The sequence below is a fragment of the Sceloporus undulatus genome, chromosome 2 (assembly GCF_019175285.1).
Source record: "Sceloporus undulatus isolate JIND9_A2432 ecotype Alabama chromosome 2, SceUnd_v1.1, whole genome shotgun sequence".
In the NCBI taxonomy this organism is placed as follows: Eukaryota; Metazoa; Chordata; class Lepidosauria; order Squamata; family Phrynosomatidae; genus Sceloporus; species Sceloporus undulatus.
The window spans coordinates 251300342-251321392 of NC_056523.1; the positions used below are offsets into that span (position 1 = coordinate 251300342).

General features: G+C 41.0%; 1 protein-coding gene across 6 annotated transcripts in view; it reads right to left on the reverse strand.

Moving 5' to 3' along the window:
• AGTPBP1 (ATP/GTP binding carboxypeptidase 1) overlaps positions 1–21051 on the reverse strand; it is a 93714-nt gene that overhangs the window by 66943 nt on the left and 5720 nt on the right. For 3 of the 6 annotated variants that reach the window (XR_006102531.1, XM_042455269.1, XM_042455265.1), the window contains exon 1: positions 8491–8626. The exons of 1 other annotated variant lie outside the window; for it this stretch is intronic. The gene's annotated coding sequence lies outside the window, so the exon portion shown is untranslated. Of the gene's footprint in view, positions 1–3859; positions 4022–8490; positions 8627–21051 lie in introns of those variants that run through there. 2 more of the 6 variants (XM_042455267.1, XM_042455266.1) reach the window with 2 other exon arrangements.

Genomic DNA, 21051 nt, shown 5'->3' on the forward strand with positions numbered 1-21051 from the left:
TCATGGGCGCACCGCAAAGGGCCCATCTGTACCAGGCCTTTCTGTACTCTCCAAATTTGGACTTGCACACAATTGCACAACCTTCTTGCACCACAATACTAGAGTTTGTGTTTGATTGTGGTAAGAAACATTATGGTTAGTAGCTGCAATTTCCTCTTTATATAAAAATCCCTCTTCTACCCAAAAGAAATGGATTATTTTTATTTTTTGTCACAACCATACCCATCTCTAACATAGTCTTTTTAAAGCATACTTCTGCAAACTACATTTACCAAGTATCTGCACTGATAAAATTACCAGTCCCTCTGAGATCTTAGCATATTATGAGTGACAAAGAAGATTATTTTCTATAGTTTTATCCCACAGTATCAATGCAACGCCTGAAAGCTCAGGACCAAGTCAGCAGAGCCAAGTTTAATGCCTTCCCCTCAGACATTGTCCTAACTTCTCATCATACATCCATGCTGCATGAGAAGAACTCATGAAGTCAGAGGCCTTTTAACCACATGGGCACAGTGAAACATTTCAGCAGCATAAGCAGATGAAGAAACAGAAAAGCACTTCCTATATAGGTGCTATAGAGTCAGAAAGGTCATCTCTGTGGAGGTTTAAACCAGATAATCACCATCCCAATGAAACATAACTATCTTCTCCAGGCACCTCATGTATCAAAGCCTTGCAAGAGTGTAGAGAAGAAAAATGAAACACAGTTCTCTATTTCTAGAAACAGATGTGGGGAAAAGATAACTTGACTGCAACTTGGGTGAAGGATATGTACAAAAACTGCAGATATCTTCCTGAAAACTTTTACTTAGAGGGAAAAACTATCTTGAACAAACACTCTCATACTAGGGTGGAGCAAAGTCAGCTCTTTTAGTTATGACCAAATGAAGTGTGGTAAGACTTATGCAATGCAATACAGGAAGATTGAAAAATGTATTTGGTCTAAAACAATTTTGCACAAATTGGAATATAATTAATTTTATAACTCGTATAAACAAACCCCGATCAACAAATTAATAGATGTGCCCACTGCAAAGTGTAAGTAATCTCTTCCAGTTTGTTGGACAAAGGGATGGGTTTAGACAAGAGCTTAAGTGCCTTGCCAGAAATGCAGACTGACTTGGGCAATTGCCAAAGGGATGCAAAAGGGCATCACTTTTCTCTTGATGAGCATTTGTGATTTGGGAGCACTTCAAGGAGGAATGAAGGAGGAAGGTGAGAGGAAGTTTCCACTTTTTTCTTTTTGCAAAACTACTTTGCAACAAAGAATATGGAGCATTGGCCATAAGTAAAGGATCCCACTCAGAACACATTGGCTATGAGAAAGGGAGAAAATAATTCAAGGAAATTGTAAAGTTACTGTCACACACATTCTTCAGTTCATGGAACCTTATGCTGGATCAATGAGTCTTCTCTTAATTCAGTGGTTCCCAACCTGTGGGTCGGGACCCCTTTGGGGGTTGAATGACCCTTTCATGAGGGTCGCCTAAGACCATTAGAAAACACCTATTTAATTACAGTTATGAAGTAGCAATGAAAATAATTTCATGGGTTTGGGTCACCACAACATGAGGAACTGTATTGAAGGGTCACGGCATTAGGAAGGTAGGGAACCACTATCTTAATTGAAGGACAGCACAGAATATGACTATTACAACATTTCTGGTATTTGTAGTCATAGTCGCACGCATACACAAGCCAGGTTTTTTTATAGTAAATAGTAAATGTTCAATTATCTTTATAAAACACTTCATATCACACTTTTTCATGGCATAGAGTCATTTACAAATTGTATTGAAACCTATGAATTTAAAAGCAGGGCAGAGACATGAGAATCGACTGTTCTGAAGTAATTTATGTAAAGCTTGAAAAACTATTAATCACTCTTAAAGAAATGGGTGCACTTGATTGTCCTGATGCATAAGCTATAGTCATGGCACATGGCTACTGTTAGGACAGAATATGGAGAAATTAACAGTTTCCAATTAACAGCAGGGGTCAAGCAAAGTATCATATGCAAACTCTGAGAAAGGAAGCTTGACAACTGGAAGAAGGAACATCAACAATTCAAGATACATTGATGACACCATACTAATAGCAGAAAGTAGCAAAGACTTGGAATGATTACTAAAGAAAGTCAAGGAAGAAAATGCAAAGGCAGGTTTACAGTTAAACATGAAGAAAACAAAAATAATGATTGCAGACAACTTACATAACTTCAAAGGGGCCGTTCACACTACATTATAAACCGATTTGCAAACCAATTTAATATGGGATCGTTCACACTTGCAGACAACTTACAACTATTTGTAGTAATTTTTTCCCAAACCAAATTCAAGGGGGGGGGGGGCCAGCACGAATCCCCTTTAACCCAATTTTTCCAAGACTGAGTTTTTCCCCATTACTTTTCCAAAACACCGGGTTTTATAAGGGTGCTATCAATGGGAATTAGCTTCCAATTTCATTCAGGGCATTCCAGAGGGAGGGGTTAATGTGCAGGGAGAGGAATATGCCCACTCCTTTGATCTCCTCCTGCCAGTCAAGTGCCATGATTTTTCCCTCTTGGCACTCAGTTGCAGGAGTGAAAAAAGCAGCTCCAGAAATGCAGTGGATTCAAACTTCCCATGCTATGGAAAGTGGTCTCTTTAAAGTGCAGCTCGGCTTTTTTCGTCTTCTGCCAGTGATTTTTAGTGCCCTTATCTGCACCGATGTCCAATTCCCAGAGCTTACCAAAGCAAGAGAGGCGGTTCTCCTGGGAACATCATTAGACTGTGTAATTTTTTTTAAAATTGACAGTTTACACACACATTTGCTATTGCATGGCCACAGCAAACTGCACCTTTAAATACTCAGATCATCAGTATATAAAAGGTGTGCATGATTTGCTTGACAGTTGTTGTTTTTTAAATACCCTTTCAGTGCGGCTGTGGGTTAGGGGTGATTTTTTCCTCTTTCCCAAGAAATAAAACTACAACAGACTCTGCTCCCCAGTTGGTGCAAACTAAAGCTCTCTCACACATACTATATTGCTGAGAGATTAAATTATTATATGGCTGAGGGAGTGTGACTTCTCCTCATGGCTAACTGATCCCAGGGTTTCTTGCTAAGGGTTGTTCTGAGGAGCTTGCCGTTGCCATTGCCATCCTCCAAGGCTGACGAGGTGGTGGTGGCCAAATAGTGTGACATAGATGTGCATCATTTCACTGACAGTTTTAAAAAAGCCCCAAGAACAATCGCAAACCCGAGAACAATTGCAATGGTATCACAAATGGTAATGTGAACTTCATCAGGGTTAAAATGCCATGGAGAAATTCGATTGGGATAAACATAGTGAGAACTTTGATTTGGTATTGCATCATCGAATCTCCCTGGATCTACTCCTCACAAAAACACTAGTGTGGATGGGGCCAAAGTGGACAACAAAAACACTGAATTAGTTCAAGATTTACCAGTTATTAATGGCTCAGTTATTAATCAGAATGGAGATTGCAGTTAGGAAATCAGAGGACTAGGCCTTAGATGTGCAGTTATGAAAGAACTAGACAAGATCCTGAAGTGTAAAGTTATAGCACTGAAGAATAAAACTAGGATTGTTCATGCCATGCATTTTCCATTTCTATGTATGGTTGTGATAGCTGGACAATGAAAAAAGCTGATAGGAAGAAAATCAACTCATTTGAAATGTATTGGTGGTGAAGTATTCTACAGATATCATGAACAGCTAAAAAGATAAATATATGTGTCTAGAGCAAATGAAGCCTGAATTCTCCCTAGAAGAAAAGATGTTTGAACTGAGACTGTTATACTTTGGCCATATTATGAAAAGACATGATTCACTAGAAAAAGCAATGCTTACCAAAGTAGAAGGCAGTAGGAAAAGAGCAAAACACACATTCCAGATGGATAGAGTTGATAAAAGAAGCGATAGCTACCCTGAATCTGCAGGACCTAAGCAAGCTGTTGATGAGTTGGAGGTCTCTCATTCATGGGTGGCCATAAGTCGAAATCAATTTGACGGCTGTTAGCAACAACAAATATGTTTTCCACAGAAAAAAATATTAGCACTACAATATTGAAGGACAGTGTATCACAAACAACATTCAACTTTAACAGGTCTGCACTTGTTAAGAGTATCAGTCTCAAAACAACTTTACAGCACCCCATCTCTTTCTAAACCACTGGCATCAAGAGTCCTTACTGGCTCCCCTCCTTAAGCCACGCCTTGATTTAGCAACAGTCCTTACTTGGAAACTCAAAACATATTAGGTCAATTAATCATTCTTTTACCTTCATTTGTGTTCAAAGTACCTTAGAAGTGTCTTCTTCCCTACAAACACTAAGATTTTCTAGTGAAGTGCTGCTGCAAGTATCTTGCACAAGAGTTGACATCTACTTTTTGTCTCTGATTTTTAGTGTGCAAAAATAGTTTTGAAACAAAACAAGGGGGGGAATAAAGCAAAAAAGAATCAATCAAAATCTATGGTAACATACCACTTAATTTTTCCCCACTCCAGTGTAGCCAGACTTCAGGAGCAATATAAGGCCTTTGCACATTTCCCACAACCTCATCTAGTCACTCACTAACCTCAGCACAAGTTTCTTATATGGCAGAATACAGTAGTCGTAACTATTCATGGATGAGGCAAAGACACAGAAGTTCATAGGAATGTGAGGTGCTTGCACAGGCACTTTAATGTTGCAGGCAAATAGGTGCAAGGGAAAACCTGGCTATATGAATTCTCTGCATGTAGGTGACTATGGGCCAAAACAGACTGGCAAAAAACGCCAGCTTCAGGGTGACGAAGGAGTGTGGTGTATGCATGGCACATGCCCCAAGCTGGTGTCACACTGCCCCACTGACCACACAGCAGGTGTCATCACAGCATTTTTGCATCACAGTGCTTACATGTGCCACGCAGCGCGGAGACAGAAAGGGTACTTTTTTCTGCCCCTTTACAGCCATCTGTTCAGCCCTATGTTGCATGTGACACAACTCCCATTTTTTAATAATCAGGTCACTTTTTTAAAATGTTGTTGGCTTAACTCTCAACTGTTTTAAACACTATGGTTTTGTCATAGCTAAAGCAAGCCACTTCTAGAACAGTGAGGGTAGGGATAATATACAATGTAAGAATGGTTAAAATAAGCAATATCCATGGACTGAGATTAATAATAATCAAGCTTATTTAATAAACAGAAACATGCCCTCAGAGTACCACTGCATCTTCTGGATAATATAACATGGATTATGGATAGTATTACTGGATTTCATATCTATTCTAGAAGCAACACCTGTGAGAAATAAATAAACTTGTCAGACATTGAGAAAATAAAAAGAGCCTTGCTGGTTCAGATCAAAGGAACACCAAGTGCCTCTGGTACTGAAGGGGATATATTCATCATGACTAGCAACTACACATAGCCTCATTTTCCACCAATATATCTAACCCTCACTCAAAAATTAACCAAGCTGGCAGCCATCACTCTCCTTGTGGTAGCAACTTCTACAGTTTGACCGTGAAGAAGTACTTCTTTTTAATCTCGCCTGAATCTCTCAATACATAATTTCAGTACATGACCAGATTATAGTATCACAAGAGGATAAAAGGAGCTTCTTCCTAGCCACCACACATACCAAGTACAATGCTATAAACACATCTTTGCTTACTTCCTTCTATCCCCCCCTCCTTCAATACTGTAATCAGTCACAGACACTGTAACCCTCCGTGACAGGAAATTGCTCCAGTGCCTTGATTTGATTATCTTTCTTTTGCATCTTTTTCAGCTCCACAGTATTCTTTTCTCAGGTGTGGGGACCAGAATTTCATAGGGTTTCCTTAGGCAAGGAATACTCAGAGCTGGTTTTGCCAGTTCCTTCCTTTGAAGTATAGTCAACAGCACTTGGTATTCATTGGTGGCCTCTCCTCCAAGTATGAGCAGGGGTGACCCTGTGTAGCTTCCAATATCAGATGAGATCTGGTCCAATTAGGGTATTTAGGCCCTTGTATAAGGATAGTATATCCTTATATTTATAGTTACAAGGATGCACTATAACAAACTTAAAGTTATATGGATAGATCAAACACTGATCAGAACGGAGACTGCAGTCAAGAAATCAGAAGACTAGGAATGGGAAGGCAGCCATGAAAGAACTACGAAGGATCCTAAAGAGTAAAGATATACAGTCAGTCCTCCTTATCCACTTTTTTTTTTAACCACGGATTCAAGCATCCACAATTTGAAAATACGGGGGGGAAAGTATTCATTCCAAATAGCAAACCTTGATTTTCTATTTTATACTGTATATGGGACACCATGTTACTATGCCGTTGTATTTAATGGGACCTGAGCATCCATGGGTTTTGGTATCCATGGGGATCCTGGAACCAACCCTCAGCGGATAACAAGAACCCACTGTACTACTGAAAACTAAAATCAGAATTGTACAAGCCATCATATTCCCCATTACCAAGTATGGATGTTAGAGATAGACGGTGAAGGAAGCAGAGATGGAACTCTTCCTGGAAACCAAGATGAGGCTGTTGTACTTTGGCCACATCACAAGAAGGCATGACTAATTAGATGCTAGGAAAAGTAGAAGGCAGTAGAAAGAGAGGAACACCACATGCCAGGTGGATAGACTCAATCAGGGAGGCCACCGGCCTGCATTTACAGGACCTAAGGCTTAGGTCTTAAGTAGAGAGGATTGGGGGCCTTGGAGATGTTTCACCCACAGGGTCGCCATGAGTCAGGGCCAACTCAAGGGCAGTTAACAACAACAAGGACAGTATGATATTGACAATTTCGTCTTTAGGTCATTTTCTAATTATGCCTTGGTGGCATTTGTCCATTTTTACAGCAGTGGCACACTTGGCCAAAGTTATCACAAAACTACCCTTCTCAACACTATGATCCCTTTCCCAGTCAGTTACTGTACACTGACATTTGAGCAGCACATGCACAAAGGCCTTTACTTCTTCTTTCAGCCTCAATATGTACTAATTTGATTGTCAATTTCATTTGGCATCAGAGAACCCATTCTCACATCATGGAGGGATCCTCTTCTGGTGCCCTTTACAAGGCTGTTGTTCTAACAACCAGAGTAAATCAGTGCTCCTTCAAGTGGCGCTCCAGTCCATGGTCATTGGATGCCAGTCCCTTGAGAGTTACCAGCAATGGGGGGAGGGGGACTGTATGGTGTAGTATGCAGTATGGTGTAGGGCACTGAGAGACCAGGGTTCGAATCCTGGCTGGGCCATATAAACCCACAGGGTGACCTTGGGCAAGTCACACTCTCTCAGCCTCAGAGGATAGGGGGAAAAACCTCTGAAGAAACTTGCCAAGAAAACCCCATGATAGAAAACCGTAAGTTGTAAATTACTTTGAAGGCACACAACAACAACAAACACATATGTATACAAATAGAGAGGAGAAACATACACAGCAAGGTCAGAAGCTGATGGCACACAAGACAGACAGCCCTTGACAAGAAAAAAATGCCTTGAAGATCTGCCTTAAAGGTCCAAAGCACACAGCAGAAGTAATGCATTTTGAGGCTGCTTTACCTGCCCTGGCTAAATGCTAAGGAATGCTGGGACTGTAATTTTGGGAGACATTGAGGCTTCTCTGTCAGAAAGAGCTCTGGTGCCACAATAAAACTACCACTCCCAGGATTCCCTAGCGCTGAGCCAGGACAGTTGAAGCGGGCTTGAACCGGATTATTTCTCCAACACAGACTGGACCAAAAATAAATAAATAAATAAATATACATACCCTGCCTGAGATTGAGGCGGCTTACATCAATATTAAAAAAACTTCAAAATACAATAAAACAGAACGCCCCATAAACCCATAACGAACAAATCACAGCAATAATAACAATAATAATGATTAATAATAAATTTTATATTTGCCCTGCCTCCCCCTCAGGATCGAGGCGGCTTACAATACGATAAAAACAGTCTAAAATACATCATACATAATAAAATACCCATGGACCCCCCCCAACACAACGCCCAAATGAGAGACCAAAGGTGGGCACCTTCCTCCTCCTCATCCCACCCACCCAGCCATTTCTCAAGAAAACGTCGGCTGCATCCACACTGGAGGAATAACCCGGTTTGGCACCGCTTTAACTCTTTTCTGGCTCAAGTGCTATGGAATTCTGGGAGTTGGGAGTTGGTTGGGGGGCAACAAACTCCAACTCCCAGAATTCCATAGCACTTGAGCCAAGAAGCATTTAAAGCGGTGCCAAACCGGGTTCTCTCTCCAGTGTGGATGCAGCAATGGAGTTTAAAAGGCTGCAGCAGAAGGGTTTGAGGAGGGGATTAGAAGAAGAGGGGGGCTGCCTTTCTTCCCTCCTTCCGGACAGAGGGCTGGGATGTAGGACGCGTCCGGGAAAAGGAGGGCGGGGCAGGCGGGGTCTTTGGAGGAAAATGGGGCTCAGCTTCCCCTGCTTCCCTCTCTCCTTCCATGGCCCCCATTCACCTTCTCTCTTCCAGGAGGAGGCCTCCTCCTCCGGGCACCTTCAGCGCCGCACCGCCCTCTGCGCAGCCGCAGAAGGGAAGCACTCTCCTGGGGCGAGGCAGGTGAGAAGCTGCTGCTGCTGCTGCTGCTGCTGCTGCTGCTGAGGAAGGGAAAGAGCGGCTCCTAAGAGGAGCCAGCGGACGCGGTAGAGACCTGTCCGCATCCTGGTGACGTCACCGCGCGGGCAGGCGGGCGGGCGCGCGGGCGCGCGCGCTCTCCTCCTCCCTCCCTCCCTCGCGCTCGGCCCCGCCCCCTTTTGCCTGAGGATGGCGGTTAATATTAATAAACGCCTTTCTCTCTCCTACCACCCGACCCCCTTCAGCGACCGTTATTCCTCCTCCTTCGTTCCCTTCTGGCGCGCGCCTTCCCTCAACGCCCAAACCTAATACGAGGACCAGTGACGTCACTAGGGGGTTGGGGGGGTGCTGGATGAGGAGGACCGTACCAAGTGACACCCTGAAAAAGGGGTGTCTGTGTCTGTGAGACAACACTACACTGTCTCTCCTCCACTTAGGCCTTCATCTGCTTCCCATTGAAATCCTTTAAGAGACGATGGCAGTGGAGAGGAAGCTCAGTGGGAGGAGAAAGGAATCGCCCTAGAATTTTGTTTAATTAAAATTTCAAAAAAATATTCAAAAAATTGAAATTTTAAAAAAAATAAATCTTTAACCACACGACGTTTCGACCGAATCTTCACTGTGTCTAAGCAAAGGCATTTAGGCAGCGCCTGCGACAGTTGTGATTTGAAAGTGTGATTTTTAATATAGCTCCCGTGTTTCCCCGAAAATAAGACACTGCCTTATAAATTTATTACGACCGACCGGTCAAACATCAAACAGACATCAGTCAACAAACATAAATAAATCACATGATTCTATGAAATAAACACCATAGTAAATTATCAAATTACAAAATTATATTAAAAGAAAATATAAAATTTAACAATATAAAAACATTGTAAGAGTACAAAATATATACATTTTAAACAGACTTTAAAAAGTCATCTTTCTTCCTCAAGAAGACACTCTGTGGCTTATTTTTCAGGGGATGTCTTCTTTTTTTTTATTAAGTATGGTACAACAATCTACATTTATTCAAATATCATTAAGCCGTCTTCTTCTTCTGGAACATCGTCATAACCAGTGTTGACAACAAGCCTCAAAGATATATCCCCAGAATGTTTTACCAAAATCCAAAATCCCCAGAATTCCCCAACATTTACCGGAATATTCAGTCAAAATCCCCAGAAATAAATTAATTAAATCCCCAGATTCCAGGGAATTCCCCGGAAACTGGCAGTGCTGGTCATAATGCTCCAGGCCCTTGTAAGCCCCAATAGTGGTGCATGCATGTGGCCACACCGCCATTAATAATAATAATAATAATAATAATAATAATAATTTTATTTATATTTCCCACCTCTCCTGCAGATCAAGGCGGGATTACATCAACAAAAACAACACAATACAATATAAAAATATAATCATAAATACTAACATTCATGCAATAAATAGCTAAACCATTGCCTAATCATCCAATAATCAGTCAGTCGTAGTCCGAAGTGGGGCAATTATTTTAATGCTCTCCTATATAAGGTCGAGGTTGTGATGAGATGGATCTCCTCCGGCAGGGTGTTCCACAATTTAGGGGCTGTAGCTGTGAACGCTCTGTGGGATGTTGTCATTAACCTGGTCTGAGAGTGCGGGGCTGTCCCTAATGTTGGTGTGTCCATGTGCATGCACCACCATTGGGGACAGTGGGACTTGAGGTGCTGCAGATTTTGGGATCCACAGGGGTGTCTGGAACTGATTCCCTGTGGATGCCAAGGTCCCACTGTACCCTGTATTTTGGAGAGTGTTTACAACTTCATCAATTTCTTTTGAAGACCCCTGAAGAAGGCTGAAACACACTGAGCTTCAAACAGAACTAAACAATTGGCCATCCCAAAGCAGGTGGAGCTTTTCTCCTCTCTGTTTTCTACTTTTCCACTTGCTTTTCAGCATTCCCTTCAGTTTCAAGACTTGTATTTCCAGAGAAAGTCTCCATCCACACTGCAGAAATAATCCAAATTGACACCACTTTAACTTCCATGGCACAATGCTATGCAGTTCTGGGAACTTTAGTTTTGTGAGACATTTAACCACCTCTGTCGGAAAGCTCTGGCATCACAACAAACTACAGCCCCCAGGATTTCATAACACTGAGCCACAGAAGTTGGTGCCAAATTGAGTTATTTCTGCCCTGTGGTTGCAGAGAGAGAGAGAGAGAGAGAGAGAGAGAGAGAGAGAGAATGTCTTCATTTAGACCAGTGGTTCCCAAACTTTGGCCCTCCAGGTGTGTTGGACCTCATCTTCCAGAAGCCCCAGGGAGTTTGTATTATTCTGTCGTTTTGCCCTGGATGAAATCTAGTATCGTTTCAAATTTATTTACCTGTCTTCGGTCCTCTGGATTGGGTTGGCTTGTGTGGTGTGTGTATATATTTATTAAAATTTAACAGAATAAAGAATAGCTATAGCAGTACTATACAAAGTTATGTGGGCATTAAACCTCTAAGGCTGCAATCTTGTAAACTACATGCCTGGAAATAACTAGATTTGTCCAGTTTTGTTTTGTACTTTTTGTTTAAAAGAAAAGGTCTTTACATTTGGAGGTCATAGGCAAGTAACATAACTATATATTCAAGCATAGATAAAACTGATACAAAAGTCATTTAAAGACATAAAACATTCTAAATGTTTCACAAACAGAAAACTTCAATCAACAGTCTGCATTGTTTAATGTCATCCTGGGGAAACATCACTTACACACTGCAAGGCCACTTCTGACTACCTCTCCGTCTTTTCAAAGGTAATGCTATACCTGCCACCAAAACTATCCCAAAATTTCACATAGCTTCAGCAGCATGAGAGCAAGCTGTTTGATTGAAATCCCAGTCCTTGAACATATATAAAATGATTGTACAATGTGCCTTGGTACCTGCTGGGGTTAGTTTCCATGGATATCCACATCTGTGATCTGTGAACGTTCAAGTCCTATTAAAGACAATGACGTAGTAAAATTGTGTCTCTTATATAACATGGCAAAATCAAGGTTTGCTTTTTGGAATGTAAATATTCAAACTGTGGATGGTGGAATCCATGAATGCAGAATCCATGCATATGGCGGGTCGACTGTGTACCTCAAGATGATGCACACAAAAATATTACCCTACTTGGTCTTTAGTGAGTCTGAAATCTCAAATGGGGTTCCATAGTTGAAAGGTAGCCACTAAAAACAACTTTTCACACCTACAAATCTAATGTGCAGACAGTATTATTACCTGGCCATTGTGGAAGCCAGTTCACATAGTCAGTGTCGTCTCCAGAGGATGACTTTTAAGAACCAAGATCTCCACAGACAGAGCAAGATCATGTTTGGATTGTGAGCTTTGGTGATCTCTGTAGCATTTCCAAGCTCAACTTAAGTTTTTGACCTACAAAGCACTATATGAAAGACCACCTCCTCCCATATGGGCTTGGCTAAAATATGAGATCCTCGGTGGACTCTATTGCAATAATAATAATGTCCCAACATCTCATGAGTTAGGCTGACATAGGTCCAAAACACACTGCAAAAATAAGAATTCTGCTAGGGAATTCTGGGAACTGTATTTTTCTGAGACATTTAGCCTTCTGTGTCAGAGAGCTCTGGTGCCACAATAAACTGCAATTCCTAGGATTCCCTAGCATTGAGCCAGGACACTTAAAACTGGTCTCAAAGTGAATTATTTCTGCAATGTGTTTTGGACCATACGTGCATAACAGGGCTTTCAGTGTAGCAGCACCCTAATTATGGAACTCCTTGCCAAGGTAAGTCAGACAGGTGCCATGTTTTGAGCTTCTGGTGGGCAGCTAAATCAGTGTTCCACATGGCATTTGATGTTTGAAACTGCTCTTTTATTTTGATTGCTTGTAAATTATATTTAAGGATTGTTTTAAGGGTGTTTTAAAATATTTTTAAAGAGTATTTTAATGAGCTTTCAAGTTTTTTTTTTTAAATCTACTTTTATTTGTCGTGCAACACCTTGGGACCTGCTGTTCCAGGAGGCAATTTAGAAATACTTTAACTAGTAATAATACACTCTTCAACTGCCATCGTAGTATGATTCGTGCTGGCAAGTAGCATGTGTTATATTTGTTAAACTGGTTCTTAATTCAGTCTAATACATCTAGAAATCTGATGCAATGGATATGAGTCAGGAAGAAATCCAGATTAAGAGACTAGGACTATAATCCCATGCAAATTTATCTGGAAGTAAACTCTACTGAATATGGTGGATGTTCCATCTGAATCCACATATAGGTTTGCATTATGGGTTGGGTAAATATGTATGTGGAATGATGCCTCTGTGTTAGCAGGCAATGTGTGTTCTCTTTGTCACAGATTGTCAAATTCAGCACTTAACCAAATTCAGAAATTCAGGCTTTAGTTAACATCAGCAAACCTTTATTCAGTTACTATAGGTCCACACCAGAAACGTTCATAATCAGAACTAAAATAACAAGCATTAGCAATGCCTAATTAGAGCGCACATAATTAGTAGGATAATTGTTCATTCATTACCATCTCAAAACAACTTTGGTTCTCTCCTTTCCCATACTGTCCCCCTTCTTGCTCTTCCATTCAGTTTCTTCCTAGCAGAATGACCTTGGGAAGTTTTGGTTCATGCCTGCCTCCTCTACTTTGTTATCATACCACCTGCACTGCCAAAGTATAAATACTTTGAAATTGTGTAGAAACCCTTGTATTCTTATGAAACGAGGAGAAAGTTGTTCGCATTATTTGTTCTTGCATACAGTAACAAAATAAGCAAAGATTTATAACTGTACTATATGACCTGTCTTTAAATGTATTCTGTTAGATGACACAAAAAAGTGACAAAGGTCTATTACTTAAGCCCCACTGTTCCAATGTGACAAGTTAAGCTGTAACCAATATAAGCCAGAATGACCTTGGGAAGTTTTGGCTCATACCTGCCTCCTCTACTTTATCATACCACCTGCATTGCAAAAATGTAAATACTTTAAAATGATATATACCCTTCTATTCTCATGAAACAAGAAGATTATTAGCATTAACTGGATTTGTGTGCTGTGTGTGTTAACTGTCTTCAAGTTGACCTCGACTTATGGTGACCCTATGAACAACACATCTCCAAGACTTTGTTCTCAATAGCCCTGTCCAGGCCTTTCAGACTCAGCGCTGTGGCTTGCTTGATTGAGTCTATCCGTCTGAAATGCGGTCATCTTTTCCTACTGCCTTCTACCTTACCATGCATTATAGTCTTTTCTAGTGAGTCATGTTTTCTCATGATTTATCCAAAGTACAAGTCTCAGTTTAGTCAGCTTCTAGGGAGTGTTCAGGTTTAATTTGCTCTTTATGGCAGTTCACAATATCTGTTCAAGTGTTCCCCAGCACATTTCAAATAAGTTGATTTTCTTCCTAGCTGCTTTCTTCACATCTAGTTTTCACAAGCATTCATTGTCAGGGATGATGGGAGTTGTGGCTCTTCTCCTGGCCTGGAACTCACCACCTGGTTGTGCACCACGCTGACCAGTTTTGGCCAGTTGTTGTATCTTTGCAAGAGTTGCAGAGAACTGGCTGAAGACCCCGACAAACTCTCCAAGCCTTCTCACTCTTGCTTCCACAGAAGTCTTCACCCTTCTTCACCAGGGTCCTGCTGGTTCTTGTAGCTTCACCCAAGACACCAGACAACTCAGTAGTCTTATATAAAAGATCTACTTTATTCTACTATATACAGCTCCAAACAATACTCAACTCTTCTCTCTCCAATCCACTCTACAATCCACCACTACAACCCACAAAATGCATTGGGATGTATAGTCATTATTATAGCCAAATCATGGCACCACCTACTGTGGTCTGTTTCCACCCAGTATGCGTGTACATCATTCCCATTGGTTCTCTTTGTTCATCCCACAATTAATGATTTCATCATCTCAGCCTTGACCACTTTACAATTGTCAGGTGTGTTCAATTATCCACTTTGCAATTCTTGTCCTTGGCATTCAGCACTTGTTAATTGTCTTACCATTCACACCTGTGTGGTTCTCTATTGGCTTCTGCTGAGTCACTCTGACTCTCACATACATCTTTTATTTCTCTTACTGTATGTCCCATGTTGCTTTTTCCTTAACAATCATAGAAATGGGAAATACAATGGCACAGATAATTCTAACTTTAGTATTAGATATATCTTTATATTTCAGAATCATGCCTAGTTCTTTCATAGCTGCTCTTCGAAGTACTGTACTAATCTTATGCTATTTCTTGATTACAGTCTCTTTTTTGATGAATGACTGATCTAAGGTATGGTAAGTATTTAACTATTTCAATTCCATTCTTTCCTAGAGGCGTGTTCTCAGAAGTATGTGCTAGGGGTTTCTTGTTCAACTCCTTGGCCCATGGAATCCCTTGGGACTCTCTCTTGTCCACTATGCTATTATCACATAAATGATGAGAGAGGTTTTCTGGAGTTTGGGGTATAGGTTTCACCTTTATGTTGCTGATATCCAGCTCTATTTTTCCTTTCAACCTAATTCCAAGGAAGCTGTTTCTGTGCTAAAGCACAGCTGTAATAAGGATGAATAAACTGAAGCTTAATCCAAACAAGATAGAGGTGCTCCTGGTTATTCAAAAGACATATCTGGGTCAGATCTGGGAATAGGGATTCAGTCTGCGTTACACTCCCAATCAAAACACCAGTTTGCAGTTTGTGGGTACTCTTGGATTCAGCCCAGAGCCTGGAGACCCAGGATTCAGCAGTAACCAGGAAAGCTTCATGGCACACCACAAATATTAATACAAGCATTCTTGCTACTATAAGAGTAGCAAGAACGCTTATAGAACATGGCCACATAGCCCAAAAAACCCACAAAAAACTATGGAAGCCAGCCATGAAAGCCTTCGACTTCACATTCTTGCTACTGCACATATAACAAAAGATATTTTCTCAGGTAAAATTCTGAACCAAGAGAAGCTAACATTTGGTAAGTACATTTATTGCTTCCACGCATCAACAGTAACACCACTATAAAGAACTGAAAGGCCATATTGCCCAGTCATTTGAAAATGTAAGGCAAGGGACATGATTTGAATCTTTTTGGATCCTATTACATTGTATCCCACTTCTATAATTGTAAAAATATGCATTATAACCTAAGGCTTTAAAATCCCTCTGTACTGCATCTAAAGAGTGGGTTTATATCCATGAAAACTTATACTAAAATAAAAACCAGTCTTAAAGGTGCTGCCACACTCATTTTTTGTCTTCCCCTCTCTTACTCTTTTTTATGCTGCAAGACACTAAAATGGCTATTTCTTAGCATCTTTCAAGGGCACTGCCATATACATTGCTTTGTAGTAATCCAAGGAGGTCCTTGACTGCATTTATTCACGTACAGGAGTCGTTTGCAGCTGGCGCACCACCAGATTGTGAAAGGCATACCACGCTACCAAGGCCATCAGGGCCCCCATGAGAAATCTGGATCTAAATGTAACCCAGACTTTGTGGCAGCTTTTTCAGGGAGAGTGCAATCCTGTCCAAATAAAAAATAACAATTCCCCAGACAGAAGAATGACCTACCCACAGTGCTTCAATCTTGCCAGGAGTCAATGTATTGGTGCTCATCCAGCTCATTACCACATCCAGACACTGATTCAGCAGCTTCACAAGCTCATCCAGCTCATATGACAAAGAGAAGTAGAGCTAGGTGTCATCAGCATATTGATGACACCTCACTCCGAATCTCTGAATGACATCATCTAGCAGCTTTGTACAGCTGCTAAAAGACATAGGAAACATAATAGAACCCTTAATACAAGTATCAAGGGAAGAAAGCTGAACCACCACCATCCTTGACGTACACTGATACTACTTTTAGGAACTTCAACTGCAGCAAATAGAGTCACCTAATCTCTTTCATCCCCAGAAAGATATATGGCCAATGGTACATGGCCAAAGGATTCCGAGTGATCAAAATGAGCATACGATACTCCTCCTATTGGAGCCAATGCTGAATGCTTCATTCAGGTCCGGACTAGAAAACCTGTGGTCTCCAGCTGTTGCTGAACTACAACTCCCATTAGTCCCATTGCAAGAAGCCCTGGTGGTGCAGAGGTTACATGCCAGTACTGCAGCCACAAGGTTGTGAGTTTGATCGGAGGGCTTCAAGGTTGACTTAGTCTTCCATCTTTTCGTAGGTCGGTAAAATGAGTATCCAGCTTGTTGGGGGCAACTGGCTTACATATTGTAAACCACTTAGAGAGCGCTGAGTTCACTATTAAGCGGTATAGAAATATAAATGCTATTGCTATTAGTCTTGTCCTGTGGCCAGAGTGGCTAGGAATAATGGGAACTGAACTTTGGCAGGATCTGGAGAGGAACTGGCTCCTCAGCCCTCATTTAGAAACTAGTTGCTGCCCTCATATATTCCCCTCAACCCCTGCAATGGTGGTCCTGGAGCATGTCACTTTTCTTTGCTTCCATCCAATGGCTGGCCCTGGATTCAGCTGTGAAACATTCCCCACAGACATGATTACACAGCATGTTCATTCCCACCTTTTAGAAGCCAGACTACATCTGTACCCAAATGCTTAACAGTGATTATATTTTACTCATTTTAACTGTTGTTACGGTCATCTTTACTGTTATGTTTTTTCACCCATATGTTTATTTTTAAACTGCTTATTTTGGTTAGAAGTGCCTGATATTGTATTCAGTTGTATATGTAAGCCACCTTGAGTGATTCTCTAGTAGACAGCATAAAGATTTCTGAAATTTAAAATGAAATGCAGAGAGTATTTCAAGCAAACCAACACTAAATTTTAGTTTGTTTCTGAACGCTTCCTAAATAGGAAATTAAGCAATCTTTAAATAACAAACAGAAATAATCTAGCCTTTGGGAATAAAATGAACATACTAATAATAGGCCATAGCAGGTTACCTTCTTTCCCACGAACAGTCATTTTTCTTGGATACTTTAAACATTCCTCAACATTTTCTGAGCAATAAGAATGTTGTTTTCCCTCATCTTTTCTACAGTTTTGCATTAAATCTACTGCTATGATCCAAACAGATAGGAATTTTATCTGTTTGAACCATAATAACAATAAATAATTTTATTTTGATTTCCATGAAAAATTACAAAAACAGTCTTTTGAAACAAGCTAAAATGGTTCATGATAAAAGGCTAAGGCTGCAGCCTAGACAAATTTACTAGGGAGTACATTCATTTTAACACAGTGGACCATACTTCTGACTAAATACTCATAAATTGCTTTGTAAATTGCACTAGGCTGTGTATATTTAATTAAAAATTAGTCAGCACACTTGAGTGTTAGACTCTGAAACGTCTGTACATCTCTGCATTTCAAAATCCTCTTTATATTTTAGGAGTTCTTGGAAACTGAAGGCTGGAGGTATTGCATAATGAAGTCTATTTATAAACTGAAAAATTAATACGAGTACATTGTACATTGAGAGAGAGCCAGTGTAGTGTAGTGGTTTGAGTGCTGGACTATGACTCTGGAGACTAGGGTTCAATTCCCCACTTGGCCATGGAAACCCAGAGTCACCTTGGGTGAATCACACACTCTCAGCCCCAGAAAATCTGTGATAAATTTGTTTTAGGGTTGCCGTAAGTTGAAAATGATTTGAAGCCACAGAAAAACAGCAGCAACAACAGTATACATATGATATATGAAAAGAAATTAAAAAGTATGATTTACTTATATAAAATGCAGCCATCCTCTCTTAACATGCTAAGATAAGAACACTACTTCTTGTACAAACTTAGGATCTTGAGGTATTATTTACTTTAATGAGGCACATCTACCACAAGTTCCTCTCTTCACATACTGTAATTTGAGGTTTCCAGCAGGACATTCATATGCTTTATATAGCTTTTGACTGCATAGATCATGAAAAGCTAAGAAAAGATTAGCTCTCAGAAGAAGAAGGAGCAACAATAAGAGGAAGGAACATCAACAACCTAAGGTATGCTGATGACACAATAATACTGGTGGAAAAGAGCACAGAATTGGAACCTAGAAGGTTAAAGATGAGAGTGCAAAGGCAGAATTAATGCTGAATATAAAGAAAACTAAAATAATGACCATAGAAGAAATAGAAACATTCAATCTATACAATAAAGAAATCGGAATAGTCAGAGAATTCCCATACCTAGGATCAAGCATTGACCAGAGAAGTGACTACAGTGAGTAAATAAGAAGAAGACTAGAAATAGGTAGGGCAACTATGGAGGAATTAGAAAAGATCCTGAAGAATAAAGATATACAACTGAGGGGCCATTCAGACTACCTTTTACCCCGGATCAGAAATCAAATATTGCACATGAAGTTCATATTGGCCCCGAATTTATCACAAGCAAATGAGAGGCTTTCACATCAGTTCAGGGGCAAATGTCTTTTCAACTCAGAGAAAAAGCCGTCTCTTTTTTAAAAACCCGGGTTCTGCGAATATGAACTTGCCCTCAAGCATGATCCGGTCAAGTTCATGGGAGGGGTTTAGGGCAGAGGGAGGGCAGAGGGCAGAGCATTTCCTCCCCCTCATCGGAGAAGGAGGAAGGAGCCAAAGGGTCCCCAGAGACGGAGGAGGATCAGGAGGAGGAGGAAGATGAAGGAGCCGGGGGAAAGCAGGGGGCCATGGAGGGCAATCGGGAGCAGGACCAGGAGGAGAAGCACCAGGGAGCTTTCACTTTTTTTTATTTTTTAAACTTATTTTTGACAGAAAATGTGCATGTTTTTTGTAGCTGGTAGATAGCTATATAGATAGAATGTAATGGAGGAGGAGGAGGAAGGAGCAAGACGAAGGGTCAAGTTCAGAGGGAGGGCACCAAATGGAGCAAGCCTCTGCTCTCCCACCAGGCAGATTTCTCTCTTTTTTAATTTTTTAAAATTATTTTTTGCAGACTATGCACATCTGGTAGATATATAGATAGATAGAAAGTGGCTGGCTGCCTGCTTCCCTTTCATTTCGGCTTCCAGCAGCAAGGCACTTTGCAAAAGGCATTTGCAAGGCTTTTTTTCTATGAGAATGCTACAATGCAAATGTTACAAACGTTGCTCTTTCCAATTTGGCAAATTGATACAGAATGCTTTTGTTACTGTTTCTAAGGAATTCAGGGGTAGCCTAGGGAAAGCAATGGATGCATGGCATTTCTGGCATTCCAAGGTGAGGAATTTATTATTATTATGAGGCATTCTGGGGTGGCAAGGAGAGAGGATGCAGGATGCAGAGATGGCATTAGCTTGCATTTTGGGGCAAATGGGGCCAAGGGAAGAGCCATTACACACACATAGGAGGTTTTTAAATTTGATTGCATTTTGGGGTTAAAAACGGGGCCAAGGGAGGAGCCATAGCCTGCACTGACCCAAATCCCCACAACACAAACAGGAGGTTTTTAGGTTTGACAAAATGTGCGCATACTGGGCGCCTGTTTTTTTTTAAAGGAGGAGGGGAAAGGGGGGAAATCACCCATCCGGTTGTCCAATCGCTGTAAGAAACGTCACCTTTAACAAAGCAGAAGAGAATTTGATTGACAGCAAAGGAGCATTTTTTAAAACCGATTACCACAAATATGAACTCTCCTCTAGGAGCTGCAATGGCGTCCAAGAGTAAATAACCCCGATTAAGATATTTCGTAGTCAGCACTTGCTTCCGGAGAGATTTGGGGGGAAGGGGCCCAATTCTGCCCGCTTCCATCCAGGGCTAATAATAATAATAAATAATAAAAATTTTATTTGTATCCCGCCCTTCCGGACGATCAGGGCGGCTTACAAGATGCAACAAGTGCAAACAAAGTACAAAGGTTAAAAACAAATACAACAATCTTAAAAACAACAATAAAAAGCCCCTTGCCCAACCTCATGGCCACGGAAGAGGAGGGAGGCCCACAGGATATTTAATAGCAAATCTGAATGGGGCCTGAGTATTAAAGTCCGAATTTTCCAAGCCTTTGTATTTCCCATCATCATGTATGATGTGAGAGCTGGTCAGTAAAGAAAGCAGACAGAAAGAAAATCAATGCATTCGAAATGTGGTGCTGGAGAAGAGTGCTTAGGATACCGTGGACAGCCAAAAAGGCAAACAGATTGGTCCTTGAACAGATCAAACCAAACAGATTGGTCCTTGAACAGATCAAACCAGAACTCTCCTGGGAAGCCAAGATGATCAAACTGAGGCTGTCATACTTTGGCCACATAATGACAAGGAATGGATCATTAGAGAAAACAATAATGCTAGGAAATGTAAAGAAGAAAGAGGAGAAGTCCGCATGCCATATGGATGGGCTCAAGCGGGGGGGGGGGGGGGGAGTCACAGGCATGGGTTTGCAGGGTCTGAGCAGAGCAGTGGAAGATAGGGAGTCTTGGAGGTGTCTCATCCACAGGGTTGCCATGAATCGAAGTTGACTCAAGGGCAGCTAACAACAACAACAACAA